Source organism: Musca domestica, unplaced genomic scaffold (genome assembly GCF_030504385.1).
Source record: "Musca domestica strain aabys unplaced genomic scaffold, Musca_domestica.polishedcontigs.V.1.1 1, whole genome shotgun sequence".
NCBI lineage: Eukaryota > Metazoa > Arthropoda > Insecta > Diptera > Muscidae > Musca > Musca domestica.
In genome coordinates this window covers 2,261,505-2,280,634 of record NW_026712114.1, presented here as the reverse complement: position 1 = coordinate 2,280,634, position 19,130 = coordinate 2,261,505, and the positions used below count along the sequence as shown (strand labels likewise).

General features: G+C 34.5%; 1 protein-coding gene across 1 annotated transcript in view; it reads right to left on the bottom strand.

The window, feature by feature from the left end:
• LOC101899910 (protein sax-3) overlaps positions 1–8,414 on the bottom strand; it is a 441,441-nt gene extending 433,027 nt beyond the window's left edge. Inside the window, exon 1 of the mRNA XM_059132110.1 lies at positions 7,176–8,414. The gene's annotated coding sequence lies outside the window, so the exon portion shown is untranslated. The remainder of the gene's footprint in view (positions 1–7,175) is intronic.
• Positions 8,415–19,130: the final 10,716 nt, after the last annotated feature.

Below are 19,130 nucleotides of genomic sequence, written 5' to 3'. Positions count from 1 at the left end.
TTACTTTCAGACCCAAAGCTGCAAGTTAATATATGCGCCTCTATTTAATTCTGATACCTTTGCTTCACATTTCCTTTAGTAGTCACATTTTCCTTCAAATGCGACCAACTAATGCTTCAATTAAATTTTGAACCATATATTCAAAAAAGGGGCTAAAAATATCCCTTTTTGAATCACTTTTCCTTATATCATGTGGAATGTGGAAGAAGGTACAACTTATCTATTTAGGCTACCCTGTGATAAAAACCTTTAAAGCACCGATACACGTATCTTCAACTTTTAGCTTTACTTTCATAATCTACGGAATTTTTCCTGTAATTATTGAAATATTTTATTTTTTCGCATGGTGTTAATTTTTCATCAGAATCTTATATTTTAAAAAAAAAGCAAAGGAAGTTATAATTTTTCCAAAATATTTACTCTCAGACCCAAAACTGAAAAAAAAAATATATATGACCCTCTTTATTTATCAATCCTACAGGGAAATGTCAATCCCCTTTGCTTGACATTTCCCTGAGTTCCCACATTTTCCTTCCAAAAGCGCCCACCTAATGCCTCAATTAAATTTAATTGATTTTCAGTATGTTATTTTTACTTTTGGGCGCCATCCAACGAACAAGCAAACAAACATTTCAACAAAATGTCAACATGATCGATATATCAAATTGACAAAGTGAGTGGAGTGGACTGACTGACTGACTAACTAATTGTAACATAAATATTTTGTAGACAGAAATTACCATAACAAATAAATCGATTGATGAAATGCGTAATTCCAATCTAATTTTAACTTTGATACAACTTTATTATTCACTTGCCTTTCCCAATTTCTTTGGAAAATAAATTGTTTCACCTAAAAATAGGCTTCATAAAGTGTAGGCCTAAAAATATGCCACAATTTATATTTAAACAAGACTATTACTTAGGAAAAACATGTGGTTAATGGTGCACGAAACTTCCGTTCTGAATAGAGAAAACCCAGAGGAAAAAAACATGTGCTGTTACACTTTAGGATAAATTGCTTTTTTGGTTTAAGAAGTATGGTCGACGAGTGTGTGGGGGTTTTTAGCTCAATGAAAGTTGAATAGCTGCATAAAAATGTGGGCTTTTTAGCTGTGGCATGCCTGTTGGCATAAACACTAAATTTAATTTTGAAATTGCAGCAGCAACAAAAAAAAAAACATCAACTAGAAATGCAATTAGGGTAACAAATTTGAGCCCAAGTAGAATGGAATTAAAATACTTAAATTCAATTATTGTGGTTTTAAGTTTCAATCGGGTTATGCGGCAGTGGCCGAGATGTGTAGGGAAGAAATAAATTTTTGTATGCCAAACTATAATACCTTAAACCGTAATTACCATTATTTTCTATTTTTCTTAATTTATATATCCTCCACCATAGTATGGTGTCATTCCGTCTGCAACACCTTGAAATACACATTTTATACCCCACAAAGTATATATATATTCTTTATCAGCTTAAAATTCTATGTCGATTTAGAAATATCCGTCTGTCCGTCTGTGGAAATCACTCTAGCTTCCGAATGAAATGAAGTATGTTGATAAATTGTTACTCAAATGTGTATTATGTCTGCAGGACTTTTGGTATTGAAAATGGGCCATGTAGGGCCACGTCTTCGTATAACCCCCATATAACGATACCCCCCGATATTCTGTATTTTGAAGATTTTAGCGACGTTATTTACCGGAATTGTTTAAAATTTAGTATTTGAAGTTCATAATAGATACTACAGCATAAAACAGAAAATGGACCGTGTAGGTTCACGCCTTCATATAGCCCCCATATAACGGTACCTCCCAATATTCGGTATTTTGATGATTTTAGCGACATTATTTACCGGAATTGTTTCAAATTTTGTATTTGAAGTTCGTAATGTATACTACAGCCAAAGACAGAAAATTGTCCGTGCAGGTCCACGACTTCGTATAGCCCCCATATAACAGTACCCCCCGATATTCGGTATTTTGATGATTTTAGCGTCATTATTCACCGGAACTATTTCAAATTTTGTTTTTGAAGTTCGTAATGGATCCTACAGCCTATTCCAGAAAAATGTCTGTGCAGGTCCACGTCTTCGTATAGCCCCCATATAACGGTATTCCCCCCAATATTCGGTATTTTGATGATTTTAGCGACATTAGTTACCGGAATTGTTTCAAATTTAGTATTTGAAGTTCGTAATGGATCCTACAGCCTATTCCAGAAAAATGTCTGTGCAGGTCCACGTCTTCGTATAGCCCCCATATAACGGTATTCCCCCCAATATTCGGTATTTTGATGATTTTAGCGACATTATTTACCGGAATTGTTTCAAATTTAGTATTTGAAGTTCGTAATGGATACTACAGCACAAAACAGAAAATGGGCCATGGTCCACGTCTTTGTATAGCCCCCATATAACGGTACCTACCAATATTCGGTATTTTGATGATTTTAGCGACATTATTTACCGGAATTATTTCAAATTTGGTATTTGAAGTTCGTAATAGATACTACGGCTTGAGACAGAAAATGGGTCATGTAGGTCCACGTCTTCGTATAGCCCCCATATAACGGTACCCCCGATATTCGGTATTTTCATGATTTTAGCGACATTTTTTAACGGAATTGTTTCAAATTCCGCATTTAAAGTTCGTAACGGATACTACATCCTATGACGGAAAATTGTCTGTGCAGGTCCACGTCTTCGTATAGCCCCCATATGACGGTACCTCCCGATACTCGGTATTTTGATGATTGTAGCGACATTATGCGCCGGAATTGTTTCAAATTTTGTATTTGAAGTTCGTAATGGATTCTACAGTCTATGCCAGAAATTTGTCTCTGCAGGTCCACATTTTATAACCCCCATGGTACCTCCCTATATTCGGAATTTTGATGATTTTAGCTACATTAGAAACATATTTCTTTTTCAAGTTTCGCATTTGAATATTGTAATGGCTTGTGACAAAGTTGCTTATGCAGGTCCACGTCGTCGTATGGACCCTAATTTGAGGCTACATTCGGTGTTTTTAAGTTTTTAAAAGATTTTTTTAACGGATTTTATTTTTTTGAAAATTGCCAAATTTGTACCAAATGGTGGAGGGTATACAAAGTTCGGCCCGGCCGAACTTACAGCTTTTTTACTTGTTAAGTTTCAATTGGGTTATGAGGTACTGGCCGAGATGTTTAGGAAATAAATGATTTTTGCTTGCAAGAATCACATTCTAAACCTTGATGAAATTAAAATATTTAAAATCTTTATTACCATTCTTTTTTATTTTTCTTAATTTTGCATATTCTATTACCCAGAATTAAAATTCATAATTTTCTTTTTTTTTTCGAAATTCTAAGAGTAACGGAAGAGATTTTCAAAATTCAAAGATTTCATGTTATTCATTAAAAACCCAAATAAATAAAATTCCATGGAAATAACGTTCCTTGCATACTCCTGTACACATACACACAGCCAAATATTAAAACTAAAGTATAAAATATATGTCATGGTGTATATAAGTATATGTGTTTGTCAATCTTTGTGATACTGATATGTTTTTCTTTGGAAATATGAGATTTAATATGAAACCCATATATATGAAAACGAAAGATGTAAAAACAAGTCAAGGCCAATTAATTCATATTCTAATCCAAGTTTTCTACAAAAAAAGCAGGACATTTCTTAAAAAAATATTGATGTACAAGGAATAGTATAATTCAGTAAAATATTCCAATTTAAGGAGAAATTCCCTTCAAATTGCAAAGGTTTTTTACGAGACAGTAAGAATAATGACTTTATTCAATATATTTTTTTAAGAAAATAATTCCAGTTATAATTCCACTTGTTATTGATTCTTAAATTACCGTCCCTGGAGTCCATTTTTTCCAAATTATTTGAATTATTTCGAATCGAATTTGTTCGAATCGTTATTATAAAAATATTCAATTATTTTTTTCTAAATTATTTAAATTATTTCGAATCGAATTTGTTCGAATCGTTATTATAAAAATATTCAATTAAATCCTTTAGAAGAAACTCTAATTAGGCATTTTTACAGAACAGTTATATCCGATTCTCAGTAACAATTATTTGTTTTCAATTAAAGCCATGTACTGTATCTTCACAATTCATTAAGTGTACATAATACAATTCATGCAAAAGTTTGGACCGAAAAGGTTTACATCCTATGGGGTTCTTACATGCCAACTAGATTTTTTCTGTGAAAGTAGAATAAAAAATCTGGGATGGAAGGATTAATAATATATTAACCTACAGTTTTATAAATAGCCTTAATATTTTGAATGAAAAAAAAAAAAACTAGTAAAATAGCGGCCAAATTTGACCCTGCCGAAGTTTTAATACATTTTGAAGGAACTTGAAAAATTAATAGAAATAAAAATCCGTAGAAAATTACCACTCATGGAGGTTATACGAAGTCGTGTTCCTTCATAAGTAATTTGTTGTCATAGGCTGTAGTACCCATTACGAACTTCAATTATGAAATTTGAAACAATTCTGGTAAATAATACCGCCAATATACCGAACATAGGTAGGTATCGTTATATAAAGACGAGGACCTGCATACGCAATTTTTTGTTATAGGTTGTAGTATTTATTACGAACTTTAAATACGAAATTTGAAATAATTCCGGTCAAAAAATGTCTTTAAAATCGTAAATGCACCGAATATAGGGAGGTACCGCTTCATGGGGGCTATAAGAAAACGTTGACCCATTTACTAACATAACCTTATGCACATGTGTACAATTTTACATCCGAAATGGTAGACCTCTACCCTGTTCTAAATTCAAACTCTATGTAAAACTTTGAAACTGAAAAAATGGAAAATTTTCTGCGTTTGTTCCCTTTTTTCCCTTAAATACTTGCGAACATCTCCAAAAACAAGAGGCTCCTATTCTGGCCTTAACCTAACTAAATGAAATACTTCGTGAGGTTCTGAATATAATTGTGACCTGTAGAACTACATAAAGTCAGTACCACTAAATGGTGGGTTGGGACCAATATTTAGAGGTTTTACACAATTTTGGCCCAATCAAGATTATTATGCACTCAAAGTAGGGTAGCGCACAATTTTCCGTTAACCGTGGTCTATAAAATTTCGAATTGTAATATAATTGTGATGAGATTAAAATGGGAAAATTTAGGATAGACAATAGCAAATAGGTCTTTTATAATTTCAATTATTTTTAATTTAATACCTTCAAGAAAATATGGGAATATTGAAAATGTAGCAGCATTATGTACCCTCTACCATTTGTTTACAGGTTGAGATGAAAAAACTGCAACCAACTTCAGACTGCTAAGCCACTCGTCCGACAGCTGTTAAAATTATTCCAGTGACAGCTTATTATATTGTTCACAAGAGTACAAAAGCATTTTGGTGAGAATTTTCAAGGAAATGATTCGAAAAGTAAATAAGAGACTTGATCGAAACCCGCGCCGCAGTGGCCGAAAAATGGCTCGTGAGCTGAACATATAGCAATATTCCGTTCGGCAAATATTGAAAAATGAGTTCGGGGTAAAGCCTTTGAAATTTCAAAAAGTACAAGAACTTAAACCGCAACCGAAATAAAATAGATTCAAATAAGGTAAAGAGTTGCTTCGCATGGCCGAAAGTGGTGAACTGCCGAATTTGGTTGTCCAGCAGTTTGTAAACAAACAAAATGATCATGTGTACTTGCCAAAGAGGTCAGCTTAAAATGTGAACCTTCGGTTGGCCACCAGAACTCAAGTGCTAGCCATGGTGGGCCGCCATAACAGCCGATGATCGCTATCCGCTCGTATTAATCGAAAATATTGTGGAGGGTGTATTAAAACATTGGGCACGCAAAAATTTTGGCCGCAGACCTTGGACATTCCAATGGGACTCAGCACCATCGCACTCAGCACGCGCCACCTAACATGGTTACAAAATAGGGTTCCTAGCTTCATTTTCAGCTTTCCTGATTTTCGATATATTGAATTTTTCAGCCAACTAAATGAACTGTAGTTTGACAAATACTCTTCCGCCAAAAAAGTATAATATAGGCCGATTGGAGGTTTTAAGACCATGTCGCACCTCTTCCATAAAATAATCCGGGTAGGTGTTTTTTTTTTTTTTTTTTTTTTTGTATAGCCTGCATTTAGCTTTACCCCTCATGTTCGGTATTTAAAAATTTCTGTCTTAATTTTAAATAAAAATTAGCAGTTATTTGCAAATTTGTGTTCTTTTTAATTTTTCAACCGAAGTACAAGTAATTTGATCATTTGAGATATTCCTAGTCCTAGACAAAAGCTAGACAATTGTTTCAGAATTATTTAGTTTTTTTTTTAATAACCAATTTCATGTATTCACCTGTCCTGACGGGAGATTAAAAAAAAAAAAACAAAATTAAATAAATATTATAAATTATGAAGTTGTAGTTCTAATTTTCGCTATGAACATTTTTTATTGAAATTCTAGACATTTTATATTGAACTTCCAATTCTCAGTCATACGTCCGTGCCGTATGGAAATTTAAAAATAAAAGTCCTGTGCCACATGATACAATTTTCATTTCGATTTAAAAACACCTTTCGGTACTTGTTAGAAGGCCATAAATCTTGGCTAAAACTTAAAATACTACCAATGCTAAATAGAGAAACTATATTCAGTACCAAGAACTAGAAACCATTTAGAACTAAAGACAAACAACCTTGCGGTTTTTTTCCTGTGGCGGTTTGGATACCAACGTCTGTGTGCGTGTGTGTGGTTAGTGAGTTCAAAGCGAAGGTGTTGAACTTTACATAGACAATTCTCGTGAGAACATTAATAAAGGATCTGGGATAATAATCAAACCGCACACATACACAGACAAAGTTACATTGGCAAAATATATGAATGAAATTCATTGCCATCCTTGGTATGAGTCTTTCTGAGAGTATGTTTGTTTGTAGCTGGGGTTTGTGTGAAAGCAAATAAAAATATTTGATGGTATTTTCCAACATTCATTTATTTTCCCCCGCCCATCCCTTGCCTTTTCCTTCCGCCACTTCATGTTCTTCGTTATCTTCATTTCCCCGGCATCTTGCGGTCTATGTCTAGAGTCTACAATAATTTCGGTTTCATTAGAAACCTTCTTCATTGGCAATGCCAAAAAATTCCATGGAAAAAATAAAGACATCATATAATCTTACTTGATTTGAAATGAAAGCTGTTCTAGTTGCTATTGTTGTTGTTGCTGTACTCGAACATTTGTTATCCTTTCTTGTTGATTTGAGGTCCTTACTCAATGTTTCTGTGTGTTTGCTTTTTACACCAAACAATGTTCGGCGCTTTGCTTGCTTGCTGCCTGCCTGCTTTTAGCTCACGTACTTTGAAGAGGAGAAAATATAGAGCGAAAAACCACAAGAAAGGAAAAAATTGGTCTATTTAGTTAAGATTTTTCATGTGGCTGTGGCGGCGTTGTTGTTTTTGCAAATCGGTTTTCGGCACACAGCCGCGCTCACTCACAAACACTCACAGACAAAGTAAATACGCCTTATGGTATGCTATGGTTTTTGGGGTTTTGCTTATTTTAACTCCTCCAAGGATACCTTTTGAGCTGGTTAGGATTGTATATTTTTTATGTTGAGGTTTTCGTTATTCAAACGCCTCGAATTTTATTTTTTCTCGCTCTGTTAATCGTTGTTTTTGTTTGGTTTAGTGGGGTTTTCACTTTTCTTATTTGTGGCCATAAACTACAAGCTTAAGTGTAAATTTATTGGATTTTTTTGTTTAGGGTTTAACGGCCATAAATTTTTATTTATTTATTTATTTTTTTAATTGTTATTTTCCGCTTTATTCTTTTTTGACACTTTAAAATTTAATTTTCTTTTGAATATTTAAGGGTTTTGCCCAGAAATGTGTTTGCCTTCCTAACACTCGCCCAAAAGTATGCCACAACAATATATGCCCTATGCAATATTAATGCCGTATTAACACTCGCGTGCCGAAATTGTTTGACGAGCCAAAGACGATGCCACACAATATTAAATACGATTTTCAATTCGATTTTGTTTTCTTTAAAAAATATATTTTTTCGAACATTTTTTTTCGCCAGGTTTCCTTTGTTTTTTTTTTTTTTCAAATTTTTTCCAAAAATATTTCCACTTGTCAAAAATTCTAATTCACACACAAAATTTCCATGAGAACACAACACAAAACGTTTCCGCACGTTCTGTGAAAACACGTCAACTTAGCCGAAATGTCTACTTTCAACTAAACGTTTTTGCTCTGTTGGCTGGCGGTCGTACTCAGTGGAAATGACATCGTTTCGCTTACACGATTCGCCGTATGTTTAAACACTGTTAGGTTTTGTTTTGCAGCTGGTTCTGGTTGGCCTGACGGATGTACACACACAGACACACACACGGTCGTTGTGTCGTGTTTCTATAAACATTTGAAAGTATAATGTGCCAGGACAATGCTCACGACCAGTTATAGCTTCGTCCAAAATCAAACCCCCTCCCTCTCTCAACTTACTTTGGATCGCCTAAGAAAACAGCAAACACAGGTCCTGTCGTATTCATTTCAAAGAGCAGCAGGCCATTTGAATTCGCCTTACTAATTCCCCCTCATTGAAACACAAAGAAGAGGGTTGTTTCTCCCTCTCTCTCTCTCGTTCTCTTGCAACCAACACTGTTAACTAACATTCCACTCTTATTGGTCTATGCCTCATATTCAGAGAGCATCATTAACGGTTATCACAACAGCCAGAGAATGATATTCCAATTAGAATTTCCTCTGCTAAATTAAGGCGAATTCAAGAGATTCGTCTCTCTCAATAAATTTCATTTCTCAATAAAGCAACATTTCTCTCTGCCTCCCAATAAATTCCTTTTCTCGTTGAAGCAACATTACGACGACAACCGACGTCGTTTATCCTTTAAATTGGAATTTTTCTTAGTTTTGTTTATGAAAAATATATGTGCCGATGTGTAAGTGTGTGCGTGTGTTTATTGTGTAAAAAAGAAACGAAAGAGTCAACGCTCGTTTGATTGTGAAAATCACAATAGACATTTATTGACTCTGGTCTAAGGACAATCTGAAGGTGGCAGTAGTGGACATGTGCAATTTTTCGTTTTCTTTATTTCGTTTTCGCCCCAAAATTGTCAGCAACAAACTAACATGGGCATGGTGTAAAACAACAAACATCGAATTTGATGCAGTCCAGAGTCCAGAGCAAGAAGAATTAATGACAAAAGCAAATCATGTCGTTCTATTCCTTAAATCTTCATTTTGAAGAGATTTCATGGGGGAGTTTAAAATGCTCTTCAATCTGGCTGATAGAAAGTTTGATCAATTTAAATTTTTATAACCTCCACCACCTGTTTATATAGGTCAACGTTTTGGTAAAGCCTTATCGACAGTTTTAAAGTTTTTTTGTGAGGTTTCAGTCACAATATAGAGTGAGATAAAAAAGAAACTGCAACAAAGTCAAATGCCATAATTTTTTAATTTTTTTTAATTGTATTAAATGAAAGCAAAAAATGTCGGAAATAGCATCAAATTTTAGAATAAATTTAGATTTGTTGGAATTGGTCACCTTTGGCACAAATTATGGTCTTCAAACTGCCAATGAAACCGTCACACGCTGGCCGAATATTGTTCTGCGGTATTTTGGCCCATTCCCGGTGAAGTGGGGAATTTTATATTTATGTGCAGGTACACGTCTTCTTATAGCCCCCATATAACGGTATCTCCCATTATATCACGATTTCAGCAAAATTATTCACCGGAATCGACAAATTTCACATTAAAAGATCGTAATGGGTACCATAACTTATGCCAAAAAAAAAAATCGTATGCAGATCAACGTCCTATAGCCTCCATATGACGGTGCCTCCCGATATTCGGTATTTTGATGATTTTGGCGACATTGTTCACCGGAATTATTTCAAATTTGGTATTTGAAATTCGCACTGGCCTATGACAGAAAATGGTCTGTGCAGGTCCATGTCTTCGTATAGCCCCCATAAAACGGTACCTCCCCATATTTGACATTTTGATGATTTTAGCGAAATTATTTGCCGGAATTGTTTCAAATTTGGTATTTGAAGTTCGTAATGGATAGTGCAGCCTAAGGCAGAAAATTGTCTGTGCAGGTCTACGTCTTCGTATAGCCCCCATATAACAACACCTCCAGATATTCGGTATTTTCATAATTTTTGCGACATTATTTACCGTAATTGTAACAAATTTTGTATTTGAAGTTCGTCATGGGCACTACAATGTCTTCGTATAGTCCCCATCTAACGGGTTTCATTTAAGTTGTAGTTTTCGGAATACTTCTTTGAAAATTTTGAATTTCCTTCGAAATGGTGCGTTTTTTACTTGTTTAGTGGCAACCTTACTTTCCAAAATACTCCAGACACAATAGTCCAACGGATTGATATCCGGAGATTTTTGTGGCCATTGTGCGCTGGATATGAAACGAATGAACCTCATTTTGTAACCATTCTTGAGTTGCGCGTGCTGAGTGCGATGGAGCTGAGTCCTGTTGGAAAGTCCAGGGTCTGCGGCCAAAATGTTTGCGTGCCCAAGGCTTCAATACACCCTCCAGAATATTTTCGCGACCAGCGGCTGTTATGGCGGCCCACACCATCACCATGGCCGGCGCTTAATTTTCGGTGGCCAAACGAAGGTGCACATTTTCAGCTGACCTCTTTGGCAAGTAAACATGATCATTTTGTTTGTTTACAAACTGCTAGACAACGAATATTTTCTCACCAGGAAATACCAAATTCGGAAGTTCAACACTTTCGGCCTTTAGCTCATTTGAGTATATTTTCTTTCCGTTGCGGTGTAAGTCCTTGAACTTTTTGGAATTTCATTCGCTTTACCCCGAGCTCATTTTTCAATATTTGCCGAATGAGCCATTTTCGCTTCTTTACTTTTCGAAACATTTCTGCTAACGTTGCTGTTTTCTTCCGTCCACTTTCTTGTCGTCGGGCTACGCTACGATGGTACGAGACACAAAAGATTTATTCACATTTAAATGCTGGAGTGTTCTAACGATAGCCACATGGGGGTTTCCAGCCAAATATAAAGAAGTCACACTAACACGCTTGAATTCCATCACGATTAAAATTTCTTCTGCAAAATTCTCACCAAAAATGCTTTTGTACGCTTGTAAAAAATATAATAAGCTGTCACTGGAATAATCTTAACAGATGTCGGACTGATGTCTTAGAAATGACAGCAGTTTGAACTTGGTTGCAGTTTTTTCATCTCACCAAAAACCACATGAAAAATCCAATAGTTTACGAAAGTAGAATAGCACATTGCAGAGTAACCTAAATAAAGGCGGTTAGTAACCCATTCCCAAATTTTTTTCTTTTTGCATCCCTTGGAATCCTTGCATTTAATGTATATAAGAGGTCCTATATTTTTTTAAGGTATGGCTTAAAACTTAATTTATCTTCAATTTCTGCTATAGGTCACAGAATGCATCAAAAGTCTAAATATCATCTCAACGCCAAAAATTCATAGATTTTCGAGTTAATGTCGTGCTTCATGTAGTTTATGCAAAATGCTTCGAAAAAGCACTATTTCAGAAGGAGGACGTCAAAGACAAAAATATTTTTCATAAAAATTATTTTTTTCATTTCCATTCTTACTATAAGAATAATATTTGACAAAAATATATTTCCAATTTTCTATAAATTTTTCCTGAAGGCGTGTGTCGAAAAATTCACTATTTACATCAGATCTTTGTTTGAGTGAAACATTATTATATGCTTAGTTCAAATGAAGTCCCTAATACCTAGCACGTTATTAGAGTTATAAATATTTAAAATGTTGAACCTTTTGTGGGGAGGTAGCTGAGGGGGTGGTCTGAGTTGTTGAAAATTCGAAGTGGATTTGGTAGTACTCGGTTTGTGGATTAAACCCCCAAATTAGTTTCGAATTCGTAGTCCAATTTTTTTAAGGATTTTATGTAACCTTGACCATTAACAGATGTACCCCAATATTTGGAGATGTATTTGGGAAACATTGAAAGAATCATTGGTATATGAAATGAATCACAGACGTCAACTTTTTAGTCGTATAAAATCCTGAAATTCTAGATTTTGCCAAATTTTGATATTTTGAGATCTTATTATAAGGGAATATTACAATCAAACAATTACCGATAAAGATCTACCTTTTCTAAGCTGCTGCGAGGGATTTGCTAATTTTCCAACCGAAGGGCAAACAAAAAAAAAAAAAAATTGGAAGAAGAATAATAATTTCATCGAATGTGAAGTAGTTTCTGATATTCTTTAAATTTCACACTTTTTAATTATTCTTTCATGGTAAGATTCTCTTCTCTCGAAAGTTCAAAAATTGGGGAACAGATATAAAGATACCCCCTGATATAAGTTTCTGAGAGGGATTTGGCTAATTTTCCAAACGATATGGCTTTCAGGCGAGGACAGTGGTCAAAAATTCTGAAGAAAAATAATAATTTCTTCGAGTATGAAGTAGTTTTTGATTTTCTTTAAACTTCACACTTTTTAATTATTCTTTCATCGTAAGATTCTTTCCTGTCGGAAGTTCAAACATTTTGGAACAAAAATATAATGAAGCTTCGTACATAGCAACATTGTTATTATGTTTGTTTAGTTAATTGGGAAAAGGGGCAATATCGGTCCATTCCTTCTGACGAAAAATAAATTAAAACAAAAAATAATAATTAATTAAATATTCTGGGACTGTGAAATTTTTAAAAGAAAAAAAAAAAACAAGTAAAAAAGCTGTAAGTTCGGCCGAACTTTTAATACCCTTCACCATTTGGTACAAATTTAACGATTTTCCAAAAAAAAAAAAAAAAAATCCGTTAAAAATTCTGCTAAAATCTTTAAAATACCGAATGTAGCCGGATATTAGGGTATATACGACGACGTGGACCTGCATAGGCAAATTTTGTCACAAACTATTACAATATTCAAATGCGAAACTTAAAAAAATCTGTTTATAATGCAGCTAAAATCATCAGAATACCGAATATAGGGAGGTACCATGGCGGTTATAAAACGTGGACCTGCACAGATAATTTTCTGTCATTGGCTGTAGTATCCATTAAGAAATTCAAATACCAAATTTAAAATAGTTTCGGTAAATAATGTCTCTAAAATCATCAAAATACAGTTATAGTTATATGGGGGCTACACGAAGACGTGGACCTAAATGGTCCATTTTCTGTCATAGTATCTATTACGAACTTTAAAAACCAAATTTTAAACAATTCCGGTAAATAATGTCGCTAAAATTATCAAAATACCGAACACCGGGGGTTATACGAAGACGTGGACCTACATGGCCCATTTTCTGTCATATTCTGTAGTATCTATTTCGAACTTCAAATACCAAAATTGAAACAATTCCGGTAAATAATGTCGCTGAAATCATCAAAATACTGAATATTGGGAGGTACCGTTATATGGGGGTTATAGAAGACGTGGACCTACATGGCCCAGTCCTGCAGACAACCTACTTCATTTCGTTCGGAAGCTAGAGTAATTTCCACAGACGGACAGACGAACTGACATTGCTCAATCGACATAGAATTTTGTGCTGATCAAGAATATATATACTTTGTGGGGTCTAAAATGTATATTTCAAGGTGTTACAAACGGAATGACAAACTTAATATACCCACCATACTATGGTGGAGAGTATAAAAATACAAATTACATACATTTTTTTATATAGTTAATTATGGTCAAATCATATCTGTACCCTATATCCGATTATCACAATTTTTTATACTCTCCGCCATACACAGTAAGGAGGGTATATTAAGTTCGACATTCCGTCTGTTACTCATCGAAATAATTTTAGACCTAACAAGGTACATATATTTTTGATCAGCGTAAAATTCTAAGTCGATTAAGCCAGCCCGTCCATCTGTTGTAATCACACTAGAGTCAAAACGAATTAAAATAGTATTTTTTTTTTTCTGCAGGCAGGTCAAGTTCGAAGATGGGCTACATCGGTTCACGATATCGTATAGCCCCCATATAACGGTACCCGGAGATATTCGGTATTTTGATGATTTTAGTCACACTTTCAATGGATTTGTTTGAAATTCTTCAGGAAGATAATTGTCTATACAGATCCACGATATCGTATATCTCCAAAACAACGATACAGATATTCGGTATTTTGATAATTGTAGCCAAAGTTTTCAATGGAATTTTCTGAAAATCCACAAAAGGAGTTCCTTGTGAGTACTTTGCCCCCCTGGAAGAGAATGGTCTATACAGGTCCACGATATCATATATCCCCAATATAACGGTACCCCCAGTACTTGGTATTTTGATGATTTTAGCGACAGTATTCAGCGCAATTATCTCAAATTTCATTTTTAAAGTTCGTAATGGGTACTATAACCTATGACTACTAAAACCTATGACGTGGACCTTCATAGTCTTTGTGTAGCCCACAGATTAGGTTTTCATTTGAGCGGTATTTTTCGACGGATTTTTTTCTTCTTAATGGTGGAGGATATAAACAGTTCGGCCGGCCGAAAAAAAAAATTAAATGTGTAAAAATGTAATCTCGAATTTAATTTAATAAATTCATAGATAGACACAATAAGACCGACTCTCGTACTATTTAAATCTGAAACACAAGAAATATAATTTAATTATTAATATTTTCTGTCTACGAAAAAAAGCAAAAGACACCTAATTTCGCAGCATTCATTTAAATAGTTTCCGCAAAAGTAAATACATGTTGGGTCTTGCGACACAGAAACCGTACTAAAACTATATGAAACTAACAATCTGTCAATACCCTCCAAACAACTCAGGGCAAACTACTAAGACGGCGAAAACAAGGTTTTCATCACCCAAAAACAAAATAATATCATAATACGCTCTCCCCACAAATTTAAGAGAATCTATTGGTGTTCCAAAACACTCTTTTCGTCAAATTCGCCTTGGCAACATTTCGGAGTAATAACCTAGTGGTGAATGTCTATCTAACAATGTTGCAGTGCAACATTTCTCCCATTTCATTAATTGCCGTATCGTGTCGCCAACATTTACGAAGCGAATTCAGCCTGAAGCAGAATACCCAATCGTTTTTAAGGATAATGCCAAAATTTATATGTGTCATTCGCTCAACGAAAGCGAAAGTGTGCAAATCACACACGCTCATGCCTTGCGGGATGCACACTGACACAATGGATGATGGGTATTGTTTTTTTTTTTTTTTTTTTGTGTGGCAAAAAGGATTGGAGTATTTTTGCAGGAGAGCTTTGCTCAGTTGTTGTATGTGTATCTGAAAATTCAGTTTTTTTTCGAGTAATAAAGCGTAACACAGTTATATAATATACAGGGATTTTAAGGTATTTGTTCCCAGGGGATTGTTTTACGTCATCAGTAACAATATAGGGAAAATGGGATGACATTATGTCAGTGGGAACGAAATGTTTTAGGGAAGGATAATTTTAAAAATATAAATTTAAAATTTTGTTCTGCTATAGGGAAAATTTTATAAAGAATATTCGTGTAGAACCAAAAATAAAACATAAAAATGTGTCTATAGGTGTAACAGATGGAGGACAACGTCCATTTTTTGGTGTAATAATATTTTGGGGAGTAATTACCATTAAACAACGAATGGACTGAATTAATAACTTTAATGATATAAATTCGGACTATAAGTTACATTTATTCTGGCACGAAAAGGAAAGAACCGATTGGCATATGTAGTGATATTCTCCAACTCAGTTTTTGATTTGCCGATAAATATGGAAAAAATTTAAATGCAAAATTGTGAATGAAAAGTCTTAATTACAGCCCTGATGGAATGGAAAGGACTTGGCGACCGTTTATCACCGAAATTTTAAACATTTAAATTTTTCTGAATTTAGCCGGTACCTTAAAAAATTAACAAAAGAGTCCTACTACTGATCTTACGATGCGCAAAGTATGGACTACATAAGATTGACCTATCGAACTGAAAATAACTGCTTAGCCTTTTCTGTCACTTGGAAGACAGGGTCCACTAAATTTTTAATTTAAGAACATTTATACCTCCAGAGACGTACCTCTCTTGATAGGGTAGCAAAATGAACCACTTAAATGAATTCAGTAAAACCCAGGCAACCTATAAAGAAAAAAATGAAAACTGAACTGTAAACGAAAATTGATCAGAATATTTGTGTCCTAATAGGAAACAAAACCGTCGAAAATAAAGATACATCTTTACATGGGGTCAATAGCAAATAGCGTACCATTGATCGAATATTTTTCAGTGACGAAACTTAAGTCGACAAGCCATGTTTAATTTTGTTGTAAAATATGCCTGAACTCTTCGTTTACAGCAGGTGACGAGAGACAAGACAGATCTATAGCTCCTTTTGAGAATCTCAATAGAAATATTTTCTGAGTCGGTTTATGGACGTCCGTTCGTATACCTATTAATTGTTGTAAACAAAGTACAGTCCATTTAAGAAGCAATTTTGCACAGGTAATTTGTTTGGTCTGATTCACGGAATCAAAAATAGCTTCCATGAGATTCGCAAACTCAAAATAATATATCAAAATTGATGAAATTCGACTCAGATATAACAATATCTCCATTATATATGTCTCATCCGATCTAACTCTTCTCTAATATTCAGTATTATTAGATACATTCCCATTCCAAATATTGTCGAGATCGGTTCTAATTTGGATATAGCTACCTTATGTACAGGGTAACATAAAAAACTGCAAAAAAGTCAAACGCCATAGTTTTTACTTTTTTTTTTAAAATTTCATTGAATGAAAGCAAAAAATGTCGGAAATAGCATCAAATTTTAGAATAAGTTTAGATTTGTTTGAATTGGTCACCTTTGGCACGAATTATGGCCTTCAAACGGCCAATGAAACCGTCACAGGCTGCCCGAATGTTGCTCTGTGGTATTTTGGCCCATTTTCGGTGAAGCGCTTGACTGAGGTGATCGACATATGGTATGTTTTAGTGCCAACCTTGCTTTCCAAAATATTTAAATATCCCATTACTAGAATAAAATTTATTTTTTTTAATGTAAAATTAAAAAACTATAAATTTATTTTTTTTTAAATTTGCAAAAATTATTACAAAAACAAGTAAACAAAGGCTATAGTCGTGCGGATCCGACTATGTGATACCCTACAACACTACAATATGTTGGAAGTCTCCTTATGTCCAAATCTATTTTGGAAGATTTCGCTTTTGAAATTATGTCACGGAGTACTGCCCATATATTTTCCTTATCATTTCGACCAGGGACATCTGCCCAATATTTACGCACTCCATCGTGCTGTTGGTTGTTGTGGTCCATTAAACAACTAAATATAATCCAATGGTCATCTAAAATGCTAGAATTATTCCCGGTCCTTAACTCTTTTCTCAAGCGTGTCGATTTGCTTCGATTGTGTGATCAGGTCATTTTTTCTGTTTTTGGTTCATTTAAACCCCTAAATGTTTTGCGATTATCTCCAAAAGCAAGAGTATCTCCAAAGTTCGCCTTTTATGTATTTCGGATGTCGTCTGTAAGTAATTATTAGCATTCTAGCTAACATCCCCTTCCTTTGTATATACACATTGTCTATATTTTGCTAAATATATCCGATATATTTCCTGTCGGCATCAATGTAACGGTCAGAATTGTCCTTTCCGTCTATTTGTGATTTCGCCGGGACTAAAAATATTCGCGTTATATAAAATTTAACTTTTATTTAACACAAATGTTATGGTCTATTTCACCCTCTAAATATTACCCGATGACAATCAAAATTGAAAGGCTTCTGCCCAGCCCTAAGCTCTAGCCCCATGATAACTTCCGCGTCGATTGATCTATAATTACGAACTGTAGAGCAACTGCAAAATCAGGAAATTTTTCAGTTTTTGGTCCATTTCAACCCCTATATATTATGTGATCAACCCCTATATATTAGGCTTCTATTCTGTTCCTAGCCCCACCTACATTCTAAATTTCGTGATGATCGGCCATAATAGCGACCTGTAGAGTGATTACAAATTAACATGGACAGACGGACGGCCGGACATACACAGCTAGATCGACTCAGCTCGGCGAGATAGGAAGAACCATATATCCTTTCCTATGTGGGAAACCAATATTTCGAGGTGTTACATAATTTTTGGCCCAATCAAACCTATAATACCCCCAACACATAGTGTTGTAGGGTATAATGATTGCAATATACGATTCTCTGGTATTTACTTGTAAACTTCCAAAAAATTTCATATGGTTTGAAATGTAAAGAATAATCTCGCACGTTACGTTTATCTCTAAAGAGATTATCAAACCATAAAAAATGCATGTGAGAAACAGTTGATCCCAGGAGATTTCATACCCTAATTTTTATTTTGCTTCTTTCATATTTTTTTTTTCATAAGTTTCTTTCCTTTGTTGTCGGTGATATCAAAGACTTTTGCATTTGTATGCTCATTGTCTGCCCTACCCCTCACCCCTCTCCATTGTATCATCTATCACCCTATAGTATTGTTTTAATACATATTCGTTTTTAAATTCCCTTCCAAGGGTAGGAGATTAAGTCTTTAATATTTTGACATTTCATAACTGTTGACGTTAACGTTGGTGTTGTTTTTGTTTCTCTTTCGTTTTTCATTTTATTCGATACCTTTGTCTATCTTTGTAATATTCTGCTGTTTTCCCACTCCTCTTTATTGGTTGTATTGTAATTTAATTTTCCTATTCCTTTGGTGTATTGAGTGATGACTTTCTTGTGATACCTTGCTTTGTGCTATTAGGCCTTTCCCGCCAGTGTTGTTGTTGTTTATTTTTAGAATATCTTTCAATAAACTGTTACCTCAGTTTATTTAAATTTGTCTAACAACCACCAGTGTCCTCCACCTAATCCGTATCGAATGGCATTTTAAAAGGTTTAAGATTCTTTAATCTTGAATTATGATCCATCCTAGCCAGACACATTTTCAGAGCGTGTTATGATAGGGTAGACAAAATACGCGGAGATCCTGTTTAGTGTAACAAATTGTAGCACGTTCCTGACAAAAGAAGAAGAAGAAGGATGAATATGGTTGGGGTGTTTTATGGAAGGTTATTCGAAAACCTATTTTCAAACTGATGATTATGATGATGACAT